The 17,992-nt window shown below is 45.9% G+C and overlaps 1 protein-coding gene across 2 annotated transcripts in view; it reads right to left on the minus strand.

Annotated features, from left to right (window-relative positions):
- The window catches only part of SHROOM3 (shroom family member 3), a 219,931-nt gene that overhangs the window by 147,306 nt on the left and 54,633 nt on the right, over window positions 1-17,992 (minus strand). The window contains exon 1 of one of the 2 annotated variants that reach the window (XM_081206902.1): window positions 15,522-15,617. The exons of the other annotated variant lie outside the window; for it this stretch is intronic. The gene's annotated coding sequence lies outside the window, so the exon portion shown is untranslated. Of the gene's footprint in view, window positions 1-15,521; window positions 15,618-17,992 lie in introns of those variants that run through there. 2 annotated transcript variants of the gene reach the window in all.

The following is a 17,992-nucleotide window of genomic DNA, read 5'->3' on the forward strand; positions in this document are numbered from 1 at the left end:
TTAAGAAAACAGCATGGTTTTCCAACCTTGCTCATTCATAACACCGTGAGGGCCTTTCAAAGGCACTGCATTCGCCTAGAAAAAGAGGGAGGCCTAGAACTAAGAAACCCCAAATAATAAGTTTTATTATTTATGCCCCACCCATCTGACTGGGTTGCCCAAGCTGCTCTTGGCTGCTTCCAACATATATAAAACCATAACGAAACATGAAACATTAAAAGGCTTCTCGATACAGGACTGCCTCCAGATACCTTCTAAAGCTTGCATAGTTATCTCTTAGGCTTGGGGGTCGCATAACTCCATACACTCCAACATTTATCCAACATTTACTCTTTAGGGATGCCCTAAGGTAAAGCAGGGACGCAGGTGGCACTGTGGGTTAAACCACAGAGCCTAGGGCTTGCCAATCAGAAGGTGGACGGTTCGAATCCCCGTGACGGGGTGAGCTCCCAGTGTTTGGTCCCAGCTCCTGCCAACCAATGTTAATCCTGTCTCCTTCTGAAACCTTTCTCTCTCCGTCACTGTTAAATTTTTCTCTAAAACTTTAGTTTTCATCTTATTCAACTTAAATCCCACTACTTGTCCAAATTCTTGGATCAGTTCCAGTACTCTGTTGGTACTAGATTCTGGCTCCTGTAATATCAATACCAGATCATCAGCAAATGCTTTCAGTTTGTACTGTTTAGCTCCAACTTGTATACCTTTAACTGTTTGGTCCCTCCTAATCATGTTTAAAAGAACTTCCAGGACCGATATAAAAAGTAATGGAGAGATTGGGCAACCTTGTCGTGTTTCTTTCTCTATCTTAAATTCTTCCGTCACTACATTGTTCACAATTAATTTAGCCTTTTGTTTTGAATAAATTGCATCTATACCATTTTCAAAACCTTGACCAACCCCCATCCCCTGTAGATTTTTCTTCATAAAACTCCAAGCAGATATTTTTAAGGCATCTCCAGCCACCATTATTTAACATCTAGGCACACACTAAGTCCTTTGAAGCCAACTGGAACATGTTCAAGGGTCTGTCTCTCTGACGTTCATGAACGAATATGCTATCGTCATGCAAGTGAAATTCCCCACAAGGTTCGTCAAGAGGGTTTGGGTGAGAACAGAAGGATGAATTGGAACAGAAGCTTTATGCCTCTGTTGAAGATGCAAGTTTTTCCTGCACCGAGCCAGGGCGTAAACCAGCATTTCAGAGTCAATTGTCATTTTTACTCCTAGATGAAATGCCCCTATTATAATGGCGGAAACCTGTGGATTGGCAGACACATTCTTTACAGAACATTTTCTTTCAATAAAAGGAAATTACCAAATTGTGACTCTTTTGTCAGTCAGGGCAGAGGAGCAGGTTCTCATGTTAGTTTCCCTGTAATGATGACATTCTTTGGCTTTCTGCTCATGACAGTCAAAGATACCTGCAAGTTGAAAGCACCAACCGATTTCCTTTACTTTCCGCCCAGTGTGCAGGGCAAATAATTCTCAGAAACCTGAGACAGGAGCAATTTGCCTTCTGCAAACTGACAGCCATCGGGTGATAATGATTACCTGTTGATTAGAGAGAGTATCTCCAATATATTGCTTAAGGCACTATCATCTTGCACTAAAATTATCTGTGCTTTCTGATGATCAAGGCACATTTTTGTTCTAGATGCTGAATTTCAAATATTTCAATGAGGCTTTCTATCCTCCAAATGCAAGAGATATTTCAGAGGTCAAACAAAGGCATGGAGAAAAATTCCCAGTAGTGTTCTCATTACATATTTATTTCCTTGATGTTTTCCCTGCCTATTTCTGAATAAACTATAATCCAGCGTTTATACATTTGGACAAGGCATGCTTTGAATCAGAATTCATCAGAGTATGAAATCTGATTTTTTCCCCCCAGGGCTGACAATAAGATGGAAGTTGAAGTAACGATTTTAAAACAAGGATAGGGAATTTCATGCCCAGGGGCCAAATGATTACTCATAATGATTACTCATCATGTTTTTATATTATTTGCTGTGATTTAATTACGACATTGCTTGTTAGCTGCCTTGGAAAGTTCTGTGTGCTGAACGACAGGAATGAAACATTTATAGGGTTGCCATATTTCAAAAAGTGAAAATCCAGACACAAAAGTTGTCGAGCTTTTTAAAGCAAAGTTGTTAAGCTTTTCTTGGGGGGGGGGTGAGTTGTTGAAGTTTTAAAGCTCTTTTTTAGGACACTTTGACCAATTATCGGAAATTTCACCCGGATGCCATCTTCGACAGATGAATCTCAGCTATGGCAGCCCTACATTACAATAAAATGAAACCTAGAATCCAAAAAAAAACACCCTGTTTTTACCCTTCCAAAGATCACAGCCGCATCAGGCAATTACATGACTGTACATTTGACAATCATGACTTCCCCCAAAGACTCCTGGGAAATGTTAAGCATCATGAGAGCTATTTGGAAACCCCTATTCCTCTCACAAAGCTATAATTCCCAGAATGGTTTAATAGAATGGTTAATAGTCAATCCTTCTTCCCAGAGAACTTTGGTAATTTTAGCTCTGTGAGAGGAATAGGGGTCTCCCCTCAGCACCCTTGATAAACTAAGATAAAATAAGCAAGCAGGAAACTACCTCTGCTTCGAGAATAGAAATGTAATACTGTACACAAAATAAGGTGGCCTAAAACCATACAGTGGTACCTTGGTTCTCAAACTTAATCCGTTCTGGAAGTCCATTCGAAAAGCAAAGCGTTCCAAAACCAAGGTGCGCTTTCCCACAGAAACCAATGCAAAATGGATTAATCCGTTCCAGACTTTTAAAAACAGCCCCTAAAACAGCCATTTAACATGAATTTTACTACCGTATTTTTCGCCCTATAAGACGCACTTTTTCCCCTCCAAAAATGAAGGGGAAATGTGGGTGCGTCTTATGGGGCGAATGCAGACTCCTTGGCTTCAGCGATAGCAACACGAAGCCTCCGAAGCCTGCGCTCCGGAGGCTTCGCGTTGCTTCCGCTGAAGCCAGGAGAGTCTGCTGTTTGAGGCTGGCGGTGGAGGAAAGCAGCGCTTCCCCCATCGCCAGCCCCAGAGGATGGGGGGCAGCAGGAAGGCGCGCGACGCCTTGCTGCTACTCTCCAACCCGGGTTTGAGGCTGGCGGTGCGGAAAGCAGCGCTTCCCCCATCGCCAGCCCCAGAGGATGGGGGGCAGCAGGAAGGCGCGCAACGCCTTGCTGCTACTCTCCAACCCGGGTTTGAGGCTGGCGGTGGGGAAAGCAGCGCTTCCCCCATTGCCAGCCCCAGAGGATGGGGGGCAGCAGGAAGGCGCGCGACGCCTTGCCGCTGCTCTCCAACCCGGGTTTGAGGCTGGCGGTGGGGAAAGCAGCGCTTCCCCCATCGCCAGCCCCAGAGGATGGGGGGCAGCAGGAAGGCGCGCGACGCCTTGCCGCTGCTCTCCAACCCGGGTTTGAGGCTGGCGGTGGGGAAAGCAGCGCTTCCCCCATCGCCAGCCCCAGAGGATGGGGGGCAGCAGGAAGGCGCGCGACGCCTTGCCGCTGCTCTCCAACCCTCCTTTGGGCTTTTGCGGGAGATGGGGAAATTCCCCCACCTCCCGCAAAAGCAGGCAAAAGCCGTGCGCTCTTTAAAGGGGCTCCGCGGCTTTTCTAGGAGGTGGGGGAATTCCCCAACCTCCTAGAAAAGCCTGCAGGAGCGGTGCACCCTTTAAAGAGCAAGCGGCTCTTGGGGGCTTTTCCCCAAGGAGGGAGAAGGGACTGACTGGCCGTTTCAGTCCCTTCTCCCTCCTAGTCGAAAAGCCCGCAGGAGTCAAGTGGGGCTCCTGTGGGCTTTTGCGGGAGGTGGGGGAATTCCGCCACCTCCCGCAAAAGCAGGGAGAAGGTCTTGGAGTAGCGCACAGGCTGCGTGCAGCCTGTCCGCTGCTCCCAGAGCTGCGGGGGGGAAATCATATTTTTTTCCTTGATTTCCCCCCCTGAAAACTAGGTGCGTCCTATGGGCCGGTGCGTCTTATAGGGCGAAAAATACGGTATCTAACGAGACCATGGATCCATAAAATGAACGCAATAAATGATGTACTGCAGTCAAACAATCAATCAGCAGCTGAACTGGGTTCCACACAGTCACACAAAAACAAAAATGCAAAATAAATAGCAAAAACAGACAGACCTCAGTGTAAAACTCAAATCGGAAGCGTAACACTCAAAACGGAGCACGTTCAGCTTCCGAAAAAAGTTTGCATACCGAAACACTTACTTCTGGGTTTGCAGTGTTTGGGTTCCAAGTTGTTTGAGTACCAAGGCATTTGAGAACCAAGGTACCACTGTATTTGGACAAGGGTACCGTTAGAGGCAGCAGGCTGCAGTTTGCCATGCCCTGTTATGTGGTACCAAGCTTGTATTTAAGTTTGAAGCTCGTGTCTGAAGTGGTCCTTAGCAAGGATTTCCTGCAGCCAAACATTATCTTGAGGGTTTTCCACCACCCTTGTATCAAATATGTGTTTAAAAGGAGAAGAACAAGGAAGTCCTTTGAAATACTTACTGGGCAAAAAGGTGTATGTTGGTTCATTTATTATCTCAGTCTCGAACCAGCCCTTTCGAGAGGCAGTTACTCAGCAAATTCTTGTGGGAACTGCCTTGGAAAGGGCATCTTGGTTCAAGCTGTTTCTTGAACTGAAGCAGGCTCCCGGACCTCCCAGATTTCTGGATGTTTAAAAAGCTGCTCACCTAGTGGCCCTGCAGAGGCACCAAGTCAACTCTTATATGTTGACCTAAAACCAAAACATAGGCCAGGAGTAGAGAGCCTCAGGCCTGGGGTCTCCTCACTCCTGTCTACTTCTGCTTAATGGTTTATGCCTAACTGGAAAGAGATGGAGGGGAAATTTGGCATCTCAAGGCAAATCTTTCAAATCCCCACTTTCTGAAACAGTATGTGAACTGAAATACAGTGGTGCCCCGCAAGACAAATGCCTCGCAAGACGGAAAACCCGCTAGACGAAAGGGTTTTCCATTTTTCAATGCGCTTCGCAGGACGAATTTCCCTATGGGCTTGCTTCGCAAGGCGAAAATGTCTTGCGAGTCTTGAGATTTTTTTTCGCTTCCCCCCCTTTTTCTAAGCCGCTAAGCCTTTAATAGCCTTTTAGCAGCTAAGCCGCTAAGCCTTTATTAGCCGCTAAACCGCTAATAGCGCTAATCCGCTAAGCCGCTAATAGGGTTGCTTCGCAAGACGAAAAAACCGCTAGACGAAGATACTCGCGGAACGGATTAATTTCGTCTTGCGAGGCACCACTGTACAGTCATACCTCGGGATGAATACGCTTCAGCTTAAATATTTTTGAGGCGACCCGGAAGTAACGGAGCGCAGACGCTCAAAATGATGTCACGCGCATGCGCAGAAGCGGCGAAACATGACCCACGCATGCACAGATGCGCAGTCGCATCTTACGTTTGCTTCAGGATGCGAACAGGACTCTGGAACGGATCCCGTTTGCATCCAGAGGTACCACTGTACAGCCCTCCTTCGAAATTTGCACTTATCTGAATTTTGCGATGAAGTTCTCCAACCAACGTTTACAAAAATGCATATATTAACGGGAAATATGGCTAAAAAAGGAAAATACCAGTGAAAATAGCATCCAGAAATGCATTATATTAAACTGCTGACAAAAGTGCACATTACACATAAAAATGTGCTTGCTAGGAGAAATTAGCCCTAAATTGCTGGCAAACGTAAAAACAAAAAAACGTAAAAACGATGAAAACAAAAACCGTAAATGGCAGCAAAATGTGGAGAACTGATTTAAATTTAGAAAAATGAGAAACCAAGACAACTGAAATCAATAGAACCTTTTTTTAAAAAAAGCAAGCCACTCAAGGTTCTCTTTAGAGGAATATAAAGGGTTTTCATAAATTAAAAATAAATAAATCTCATTTAATTTATTGATTCTAAAATATCTGTCCCACATTATATTCCTCTAATAATTAGGGGATTCTGCAAAAAATGAGGAAGCCCATAAAATAAAACGATAGGTGCATACAGGAGAGGTTGGGTGGTGACGAACTAAAACACAGTTATCCATAACTACTCTGTCACAGCCAGAGGGAGCAAAACTTCCTTAAGCAGCAAAATGCTTTCTTCAGTAGCCAAATCATAGCGGGGCAAGTTTTGGATATTCTTACACAGGGCCAGAGCCTCCCTGCATATAGTAAAGCAGCAATTCAGGGGAAAGGCTGGGCTTTCCCCTGATAAGCTAGGCTTCTGCATGCAGGGAGCTCGGAGTTTTGCAGGAGCAGGGAGAGGAGCCGTGGATTTGTGCAACTCATTACCCACAGCCTGAAGCATTACCATCTAGGACTCAATCTGTGGGTCCCCAGATGTTGTTGGACTACAACTCCCATCATCCCTGAGCTCTGGCCTTGCTAGCGAGGGGTGATGGGAGTTGTAGTCCAACAATATCTGGAGGAGACTCTTGAGAGTCCCCTGGACTGCAAGAAGATGAAATGTATCCATTCTGAAGGAAATCAGCCCTGAGTGCTCACTGGAAGGACAGATCGTGAAGCTGAGGCTCCAATACTTTGGCCACCTCATGAGAAGAGAAGACGCCCTGGAAAAGACGCTGATGGTGGGAAAGATGGAGGGCACAAGGAGAAGGGGACGACAGAGGACGAGATGGTTGGACAGTGTTCTCGAAGCTACCAGCATGAGTTTGACCCAACTGCGGGAGGCAGTGGAAGACAGGAGTGCCTGGCGTGCTCTGGTCCATGGGGTGATGAAGAGTCGGACACGACTAAACGACTAAACAACAACATCTGGGGACCCACAGGTTGAGAAAGGCTGGTCTAGGGAAATCTGCACTGCCCCTATAAGCTAGACTGGGCCCTAAACCTCTGCCCTGTTTATCCTAAACTGCGTGAGAGTTCTTAATGATAATAAAAATCCGTCTTGAGAAACTGTTGCTATGGCAAGCTGCCGCTCAAGACGGCCGAGCCTCTGTCCTCAGCGCCGGGCTCTAAAGCTGCGCACTCAAGCATGCCTCTGGCGTTCTTCGCATTCCTGCGGCCTTTGCAGCTTCAGTTCAGGGCAGCCGCTGCCCTCTAGACAAACCCCGGGCAGGCAGCTGCTCGCCTGTCTCCAGACAAGGGGCTCTTCCCCGGTTAGTCTGGAGATGTTGCAGGAGGAAAGGCCATTGTCCTCCGCTTCTGGTTTGCCCATCAGGTGGCAAGGGGGGGAAATAAAGATTTTAGGTGGGGGGGAGGAGGGCAGGCAAAATAATTCAGTAGCGTGGGATGCAGTGCAAAGGTCTTATGAACTAGAAGGCTCGGACTCATTAGTTTGTATCCGTATTTTAGGGCTCGCCCTCCAATTCAGGAACACTGAGCTCAGCTCTTACCTGATTCAATGAATCTGCAAATTCTAAAAACTTAAATATAGTTGTTGCTTTTTGAGGTGTCAAACACATGTGTGGCATAATCGCAGCAGCAGCAGCACTGTTACTGCACATCTGCTGAAAAAGCTACATTTTGGTTTTGGTAGTAGAGTGGTACCTCGGGTTACATACGCTTCAGGTTACATATGCTTCAGGTTACAGACTCCGCTAACCCAGAAATATTACCTCAGGTTAAGAACTTTACCTCAGGATGAGAACAGAAATCGTGCGGCGGCAGCAGGAGGCCCCATTAGCTAAAGTGGTGCTTCAGGTTAAGAACAGTTTCAGGTTAAGAACGGACCTCCGGAACGAATTAAGTACTTAACCCGAGGTACCACTGTATATGCATTCCTTTTAAGTTACTATGTAAGGTTTCTATATCAACTAAATATTCCTTAGTCAGATGATAGCCCTGAGGGCAGCACCACTACTACTGTTAATAATGTTAATATTGCTAATAATAATAATAATAATAATAATAATAATAATAATAATAATAGCATGTTGTTGTTATTACATGTAATAGCAATAGCAGAGCTGGTGGAGGCAGAACACAGGTTTTGTGGCTAGTAGCCATTGATGTGTAGGTGTGCGTATTCTCTGCAACTATTATGGTGACAGAGATGACCTCTGCACCTGCTCAGGAGCACTTTAATCTAATCTGAAATAATTAACTCCAAGGTTGAGCCCAAGCATCTCAGAACACAATAAAGCGGTCCCAGGGTTATCTGTACAGAATTTCTGTTGGCTTGTTTTCATATTATTGCTTAACGTTGACTTTGATTTTATGTGTTCTCACCCTGTTGTCTTCCAGTAAAAGGCGATGTATACATATGATTGGCAAATAAAATAAATGACTACGTTTTCTGAGGTAAAGCCTCCATCACACTGGGGCAATGCGTCACAACAGACAACTGGAGGTATCATGGCATGGACATACACAGAGTTCATTGAAATAAATAATAATAATAATAATTTTATTGTTGATACCCCGCCCATCTGGCTGGGTTTCCCCACCCACCCTGGGCAGCTTCCAGCAAAATATAAAAAATAATAAAACGTCAGACATTAAAAACTTCACTGAACACGGCTGCCTTCAGATGTTTTCTAAAAGTTGTCTAAAAGCAGAATATTTGAAATAGTTGTCTTACAAAGTGACAAAGGTTTCCTTTTAATCCCCCCACCTTGCCCTGCATTACTCAATAGCGTACTTTTGAATCTGGATCATTTACACCTTTGTAATATGAGACAATGACTGGTGGGGAATTAACAGAGGCTGGGTTGTGCTGGCATGCAAGAATTTTTCCACACACAATAGTTGTGATTTGGTATTTATGAGCTTAACTTGGGCATAAAGGAAGAATGAAAAGTTCCAGGTGGCTCTCTTATTCTTTCATCTCTATCTTTTTTTGTAGGTGGTTCTATTTTTAAAGTAGTGATTAATCAAATCACTATTGTTACTTCTATAGAGTAAAAGGGCCCCACTTCAGGAGTCTGCTCTCACAAGGCAACTTGCCTTAAGTAATTGTTATGTTGTCTTTGGGAACTCCAGTTTGTAAAAATAATTGAACAATAAACCAAATGACAGGATTTTGCTGCTGAAGTAAACCAATATGTGACATCACTAGTACTCTTCCGAGAGTACGAAAATTAAAACAGGTTGTTGCACTTAAATCTCGCTTTTTTAAAGCACTTGGTATATATTACTTCACAACCCTGTAATACAGGCATGTATTATTGTCCCCATTTTACAGATGGGAGACTGAGGGACAGAGATTTGCCCAAGGCTTCCCTTTTGAAATCTGAACCAGGGAGTTCATAGTTCAGTCTCTTTACCACAGCACTGTATTATTCAGGCTGAATTAGAAGCTAGGTATAACTTGGGAGCTCCAAGTTTCTTTTCCTCTCCCTTTCTCTTTATTTTTTAACTTAACTGGCAGCTCTATACACAATGACAGAGCTACATAGCATGCCAGTCAGGGTCTCCATAACCTTTCAAAACAAAAAAGCAACAATCCAGGTGATCTCGAGTAAGGTAAAGGTAAAGGGACCCCTGACCATTAGGTCCAGTCGTGGCCGACTCTGGGGTTGCGGTGCTCATCTCGCTTTATTAGCCGAGGGAGCCGGCGTACAGCTTCCGGGTCATGTGGCCAGCATGACAAAGCTGCTTCTGGAGAACCAGAGCAGCGCACGGAAACGCCGTTTACCTTCCCGCCGGAGCAGTACCTATTTATCTACTTGCACTTGACATGCTTTTGAACTGCTAGGTTGGCAGGAGCAGGGACTGAGCAATGGGTGCTCACCCCGTCACGGGGATTCGAACTGCCGACCTTCTGATCGGCAAGTCCTAGGCTCTGTGGTTTAACCCACAGCGCCACCCGCGTCCCGATCTTCGTGTGGTGATGGGCAAATCTGCAAATTCGAGTTTCTCATTTTGCCTAACTTAAAGTCAGTTCACATTTCTGCATCAGTTTCTGATTTGCCTTTAAATCCCCACACACATTTGTCAGCTCTTTAACCTGCATGTATCCTGACAGACACTCAACAACCCGTAAAGAGCAATGAAAGACAGCAAGAAACAAAAAAGAAGAAGAAGAAAAATTCCTTGTAACAGAGACTTTCATCACAAAAGATTTTAAGAATATAAGAACAGCCTGCTGGACCAAGTTAATGGCCAATCTAATCCACCATCCTGTACTCACAAGGGCCAACCCAGATGCCTGCAGGAAACCCACAAGCAGGATTCAAACACAAGAGTGCTCTCCCCTCCTGCGGTTTCCATCAACTAATATTCAGAAGCATTACTGACTGCCTCCGACAGTATTGGTAAAGCATAGCCTTCTTGGCCAGTAGCCACCGATGGAATTTGTCTAATCTTCTTATAAAGCCATCCTAATTGGTGGCCTCCTGCCCACCTAGCAGTTCGAAAGCACGTCAAGGTGCAAGTAGATAAATAGGTACCACTCTGGCGGGAAGGCAAACGGCATTTCCGTGTGCTGCTCTGGTTTCACCAGAAGCGGCTTAGTTATGCCGCTGTACGCTGGCTCCCTCAGCCAATAAAGTGAGATGAGCGCCACTACCCCAGAGTCGGTCACAACTGGACCTAATGGTCAGGGGCCCCTTTACCCTTTACCTTTAATTGGTGGCCACCACTGTTTCCCGTGGCAGGGAGTTCCGCAGTTTAACTAGATTAAACTACAAAAGACTACAACAGCACCAGGTAGGTTCAAGGAATGCCTTCAACTACTGGGCAATGGGTCTCTCTCCCCCCCTACCCCCCCCACCTCAAACATTCACTATTTCCTACAGATGGATAGGTTCAAGCTTCACTTATATGTGCCACAAAATCGTTTGTCAATAATAATAATAATAATAATAATAATAATAATAATAATTTATTATTTATACCCCACCCATCTGGCTGGGTTTCTCCAGCCACTCTGGGTGGCTTCCAACAGAACACTAAAATACAATAACCTATTAAACATTAAAAGCTTCCCTAAACAGGGCTGCCTTCAGATGTCTTCTAAAAGACTGGTAGTTGTTGTTCTCTTTGACATCTGGTGGGAGGGCGTTCCACAGGGCGGGTGCCACTACCGAAAAGACCCTCTGCCTGGTTCCCTGTAACTTGGCTTCTCACAGCGAGGGAACTGCCAGAAGGCCCTCGGAGCTGGACCTCAGTGTCCGGGCTGAACGATGGGGGTGGAGATGCTCCTTCAGGTATACTGGACTGAGGCCGTTGAGGGCTTTAAAGGTCAGCACCAACACTTTGAATTGTGCTCGGAAACGTACTGGGAGCCAGTGTAGGTCTTTCAGGACTGGTGTTATATGGTCTCGGCGGCCGCTCCCAGTCACCAGTCTAGCTGCCGCATTCTGGATTAGTTGTAGTTTCTGGGTCACCTTCAAAGGTAGCCCCACGTAGAGCGCAGTGCAGTAGTCCAAGCAAGAGATAACTAGAGCATGCACCACTCTGGCGAGACAGTCTGCGGGCAGGTAGGGTCTCAGCCTGCGTACCAGATGGAGCTGGTAGACAACTGCCTTGGACACAGAATTGACTTGCGCCTCCATGGACAGCTATGAGTCCAAAATGACTCCCAGGCTACGCACCTGGTCCTTCAGGGGCACAGTTACCCCATTCAGGACCAGGGAGTCCTCCACACCCGCCCGCCCCGTCCCCCAAGAACAGTACTTCTGTCTTGTCAGGATTCAACATCAATTGGTTAGCCGCCATCCATCCTCCAACTCAGGCCTCCGACTTTGAAAAGATAGGTGATGCTTCCCTAAGAATCTCACATATCACAGCCAAACAGCAAAACTGCTGGAAAAAGTAGCTGCAGCGTAGATTGAAAGACGCACATTGCTCTCAGATCTAGGATTATCTTTTCACTATGGGAACCGAAAACCAAGCCGGTAAATTTAGTCATGATTCAAAGTCCATTGCATCATAGTTTGATAAGACATCTGATAAAGTTGTGTATGTTATTGGGCATAGTTTCACCCAGTGCAAACTAGGGTGGCACCACTGTGGACCTGCACGCCTAAATCAGGATTAATTCTACCCAGGTCCTTTAAAAGCATATAGAGACCTAGGGAAGAAGAAGAAGTAATGCTCTCTTCCCCACTTTACGTCCATCATCTGCACCACAAAGATCAAAGTATTTTAATACCCATTAATTAATTTGAAATTGTTGGCGCTGCTGGCTCTGTATTCACAGTACAAAACAGTGCATTTACAGCATCATTCCAGGATGGCTTGGTGGCCTTGCATGGATCAGCCTTACCTTCTCATAAAGTAGCTGCAAGGATAATAATAATAGTAGTAATAATAATAATAATATATTTATACCCTGCACATCTGGCTGGGTTTCCCCAGCCACTCTGGGTGGCTTCCAACAGAATATTAAAATACAATAACCTATTAAACATTAAAAACTTCCCTAAACAGGGCTGCCTTCAGATGTCTTCTAAAAGTCTGGTAGTTGTTTTTCTCTTTGACATCTGGTTGGAGGGCATTCCACAGGGCGGGCGCCACTACCAAGAAGGCCCTCTGCCTGGTTCCCTGTAACTTGGCTTCTTGCAGGGAGGGAACCGCCAGAAGGCCCTCAGAGCTGAACTTCAGTGTCCAGGCTGAACAATGGGGATGGAGACGCTCCTTCAGATATACTGGACGGAGGCCGTTTAGGGCTTTAAAAGTCAACACATCTTGATGAAAGATGCCAAAAATGAGTAATACACAATCCAAGTTTATAGAATCCCTGTGCACTGAAACCTGTTCTTGGGTTTTGCATCCAAGGCCACGCCAACTGTTGCCAATATGGTACCCTCCAGAGGTCTTGAACTACAACTCCCATCGGCCACAGCCAGCAGCAGCCACATGGGAGTTGTAGTCCAAAATATCCGGAGGGCATCAGGTTGGCCAAGCAGAATAAACACTGCCAAACGACTACTTCCCCGAGTGGGTGGCTGTTGCAGGCTCAGATGCCCAGGGAGCAAAGCTGGGGATAGGCAGCCAGCTGTTGGGGGAATCCCTGGGCCGGCCACTCGGATTAGTGGGCTTTCCCACCATTTGAATCCTGGCCAATCCGGCCAGGGTGAGTGGGCGGGGCTTGGGAGCAGACTGAAGCGGAGCAGGCTTCACTCTGGTCCACCCCCAGCCTATAAAGGCCGGCTGCACCCAACCCCAGGGACTGTAGTCGGTCGAAGAAAAAAACAGGTGAAATCACCCATCTTTAACCAGGCTTTTGGTTGATTAACAGCTGATACCCCCTTTTAATATTTTAATGTATTTGTGGGGGGATGGGGTTATTGGTCCCCCTCCTTGTTTTTATCATGTAATTAGTGCATTTATATTGTATTTTTATGTTGTGAACTGCCCTGAGATCTGTGGGTGAAGGGCAGTATACAAATTCAATTAATTAATTAATAAGGATGTTATTCTTTATACCCCACCCATCTGGCTGGGTTTCCCCAGCCACTCTGGGCGGCTTCCAGCATATATAAAAACATAATAGAACGTCAAACATGAAAAACTTCCCGATACAGAGCTGCCTTCAGATCGCTACTAAAAATTCAGATGTCTTCTTCAGATGCTTTCTAAAAATTATTTATTATTCAATAAATAACAAAATAATATACAAACAATACACAAAGTGCTCAGCAACACAACAACATAAAGCATTAAACCCATGTTCTTCCACAAAGGTACATAATAAACTAAAGGGACTTCCCGGAGACCTGTTGACAATGGAAGGTTACACCTTTCAGAAGGGCTGAGGTTAAATAAAATTTTACACATTCCACCCAATCGATTCATACATAGAGCGGACTAGAACAAAAACTCAAAAAAGTTGTTTGTTCATATGTAACATAAATTTCCACCAAACGGCAACATAGTTTTCTGGATCAGCTTGGCCTCTGAGTCTTTAGGTGGTGAGTCATCTTTAGATTGTTATTTAACACATTTTCATTGAAACTGATAAGACTGAACTGTTAAAACTATACCCCCTGACCCTGCAACAGCACCTAAACTCCAAAGCAACCTTTGCAGACATCTCTTCAACTTCAACATACTGGCCTCAAATGCCAAGTCACATTTACACCTCTGGGCCTCTTACACCAATCTATTTCACTAAACAGTGTTTAACAGAGTGTTTGCCTGACTGCTTCACTGCAGACACCTTCAATTTGTGCAAGTCAATTTCATAACCCTGTTTCAGCAATCCTATTATTATATACAATCAGGGCTTTTTATTTGAATCCAGGCGTAGGTAGTTTTCCGTGACAGGTTTCCCTCCGGAAACTGAGAAGCATGGAATACAAGAGTGCCTCTAAGCATGCGCAGAGTGGTTTCCTCTCATTTGCAAATAATTACAACCATCAACTGAAACTCCCAGGAATTTGGGACAGTGCTTCTGGGTTCGAAAGAACAACTTCAGGTAACCTTGAGCCCTGTTAAATTACCTGATGCTTTTGAATTATGGTGCTGGAGGAGACTCTTGAGAGTCAAACCTATCCATTCTAAAGGAAATCAGCCCTGAGTGCTCACTGGAAGGACAGATCGTGAAGCTGAGGCTCCAAGACTTTGGCCACCTCATGAGAAGAGAAGACTCCCTGGAAAAGACCCTGATGTTGGGAAAGATGGAGGGCACAAGGAGAAGGGGACGACGAAGTGGTTGGACAGTGTTCTCGAAGCTACCAGCATGAGTTTGACCAAACTGCAGGAGGCAGTGGAAGACAGGAGTGCCTGGCATGCTCTGTCCATGGGGTCACAAAGAGTTGGACACGACTAAACGACTAAACAACAACAACAACAACAATCCATCACTTTTCTCCCAGCCCAGCTCACTTCCAGTGAAGCAGCAAAAGGACAACAGGCAGGTAGGTAAAATGTGGAAGGGCTCTGTAACCCTCATGCGCACACCCCATATTGATGTTAAAATCAGCCACCTCAGCTGCTCCTAAGTAGAAGTCAGTTCAGCAGATTTCCCACCACTGCTTCTCTATGCCATCAGAAGCTTCACCTGTTGAATTTCTCCAGGTGAAAGAGACAGGAGCTCTACCTGGGCAGGGGGGTGGGGGCAGAGAGAGAGAGAGAGAGAAGTGGCAACCTTTCTCACAGAACAGCCTCTACATTTTCAAGTTTCACTAGAAAAGCCCTGAGACAGCAGGTGAATCATTTGTAGGAGACAGAACATACTATGAGATTTAAATCATACACATCCCACGTCATGCGTTAGGCTTTAAGCCAACTCTTTTCATGCTCCAGGCTGCCTTTCTTAATTTTTAATCTTAAGGCCTCAACTTTGAAGCGACACCTCTTAACAGAACTTCCTTACCTCACCAGCCAAGGTTTCAAAACTCCAGCAAAGCTGGGCAAAGTCTCTATTTGTGGCAGGATGCAAACTGGTCACAGAGAGCCTGGACAATTTCTTCTGCTGTCACCACCGGACTACTTGTTTGTCCACTTTAAGGGCCCTAAAGAATCATTGCAGCCGGCCACCTGGATTCCTGAGATTTCCACCTCCCTCCTCCTGAGCCATTGTATATGCAGGTTCCAGATTCAACTCTCCCTTCTTCTCAGCGCTGAGTTAAGCAAAGATTGCTTTACCTTACAGAATCCGGAGGAGAGTCTTGTCGACAGCCATGCTTGTTTGGAGAGGTGCTGAAAGAGGCAAAGGCGGCAGTGGCGGCAAAGCAGTGATCATCTCAAACACGTTTACGGGAAAGGAAGGGAGGAAGGAGGACTGAGCAGGCTGTTGCTGGTGCATAAGGGAACTGGAGGCCGGCAAATCAGTAGCAGGCCAATGAGGCAGGTGGATTCTGTCTGGTGCCTGCCGGCGCTCAGAAGAGCCAACTGCTGAACGCTGCTCTTAGATTACTGCTCTACCTGCCAATTGCCAGCAGGCCGGGCTGCAGACAAGGGCTGGAGCAGATGGGGGGGGGGGGACGGGAAGTGGCGGGGGAGTGTGAGTCAGCTTTTGCCAGGAGTTTTGGGGAATGCAATTATGCCACACAGAGAGACAGGAGAGAGGTTGGAACAGAAGTAAATCCCAAACAAGCAAACACGCCAGAGAAATGCAGTGCCGTGATTTAATAATAATAATCATCATCATCATCATCATCATCATTTATTATTTGTACCCCGCCCATCTGGCTGGGTTTCCCCAGCCACTCTGGGCGGCTTCCACAAAGACAAAAAACACACTAAGATGTCACGCATTAAAAACTTCCCTGAACAGGGCTGCCTTAAGATGTCTTCTGAATGTCAGGTAGTTGTTTATCTCTTTGACATCTGGTGGGGGGGGGCATTCCACAGGCCGGGTGCCACTACCGAGAAGGCCCTCTGTCTGGTTCCCTGTAGCTTTGCTTCTCGCAATGAAGGAACCGCCAGAAGGCCCTTGGTGCTGGACGTCAGCGTCTGGGCAGAACAATGGGGGTGGAGACGCTCCTTCAGGTATACTGGACCGAGGCCGTTTAGGGCTTTAAAGGTCAACACCAACACTTTGAATTGTGCTCGGAAATGTACTGGGAGCCAATGTAGGTCTTTCAAGACCGGTGGCCACTCCCAGTCACCAGTCTAGCTGCCGCATTCTAGATTAGTTGTAGTTTCCGGGTCACCTTCAAAGGTAGCCCCACATAGAGCGCATTGCAGTAGTCCAAGCAGGAGATAACTAGAGCATGCACCACTCTGGTGAGACAGTCTGCTTGCAGGGAGGGTCTCACCCTGCGTACCAGATGGAGCTGGTAGACAGCTGCCCTGGACACAGAATTGACCTGTGCGCCTCCATGGACAGCTGTGAGTCCAAAATGACTCCCAGGCTGCACACCTGGTCCTTCAGGGGCACAGTTACCCCATTCAGGACCAGGGAGTCCTCCACACCTGCCCGCCTCCTGTCCCCCAAAAACAGTACTTCTGTCTTGTCAGGATTCAACCTCAATCTGTTAGCCGCCATCCATCCTCCAACTGCCTCCAGGCACTCACACAGGACCTTCACCGCCTTCACTGGTTCTGATTTGAAAGAGAGGTAGAGCTGGGTATCAATCAGCATATTGATGAACACCCAGTCCAAACCCCCTGATGATCTCTCCCAGCGGCTTCATATTCATCCCACGCTTTATTACGTGGTAGTCACTGCCACCCCAAATCTCTCTATAAAGGGACTTGGGAATTAAGCACCCAAGAGTGCAACCCTTCGAGAGATCCCAATCACTAGGAAATTCTGGAAACAGGACACCTGTATGTCTCTGCTCTGCAAACGTGGAGATCGTGAAATACGGTGCAAATACCCCAGGCCACTTAGAAAGGTGAAATCTGATGCGCTTGTGTTGGAGACACCACAGCCACACAAAAGGTGTAAATATAAGCTGTTTTGCATCAGTGGCCATCAGGAACGTAGAGCACACAAGCGCAGGGAAAGCCTAGGCAGTGCAGCATAGCGGTTAGAGTGCCAGAGTGGGATCTTGGGAGACCCGTGGCCATGTTGCTCACAGGATGGCTTTGTGCCAGAAAATATATATGTCAGCAAAATGAAATCTAGACTTACAGTGGTACCTTGGTTCTCAAACTTAATCTGTTCCAGAAGTCCACTCCAAAACCAAAGCGTTCCAAAACCAAGGCACACTTTCCCATAGAAAGTACAGTAATGCAAAATGGATCAATCCATTCCAGACTTTTAAAAGCAATCTCTAAAACAGCAATTTGACATGACTTTTGATCCATAAAATGAAAGCAATAATCAATGTACTGTACTATAAAATAAATAAGACAGTATTGTACATGATAAAAATTAATTATTATTTTTTTTCCTTACCTGCACTGATGATAGTCATTGTTTGGATGGGGGGCTTTTATCAATTTCCGCAGTCACACAATCAATCAATCAATCAATCAATCAGTAGCTGAACTGGGTTCCACACAGTCACAAAAACAAATTAACCAACAAAGCCTCAAAAACAAAAACACAAAATAAATAGCAAAAACAAAAGCACCAAACTTAATCCACAAGATTTCCAGAATGTTTGAAAACCAAGGCACAGCTTCTGATTGGTCCAGGAGCCCCGGAAACAATAGCCGAAAAA

The sequence above is a fragment of the Podarcis bocagei genome (assembly GCF_964188305.1).
Source record: "Podarcis bocagei genome assembly, chromosome: 9".
NCBI lineage: Eukaryota > Metazoa > Chordata > Lepidosauria > Squamata > Lacertidae > Podarcis > Podarcis bocagei.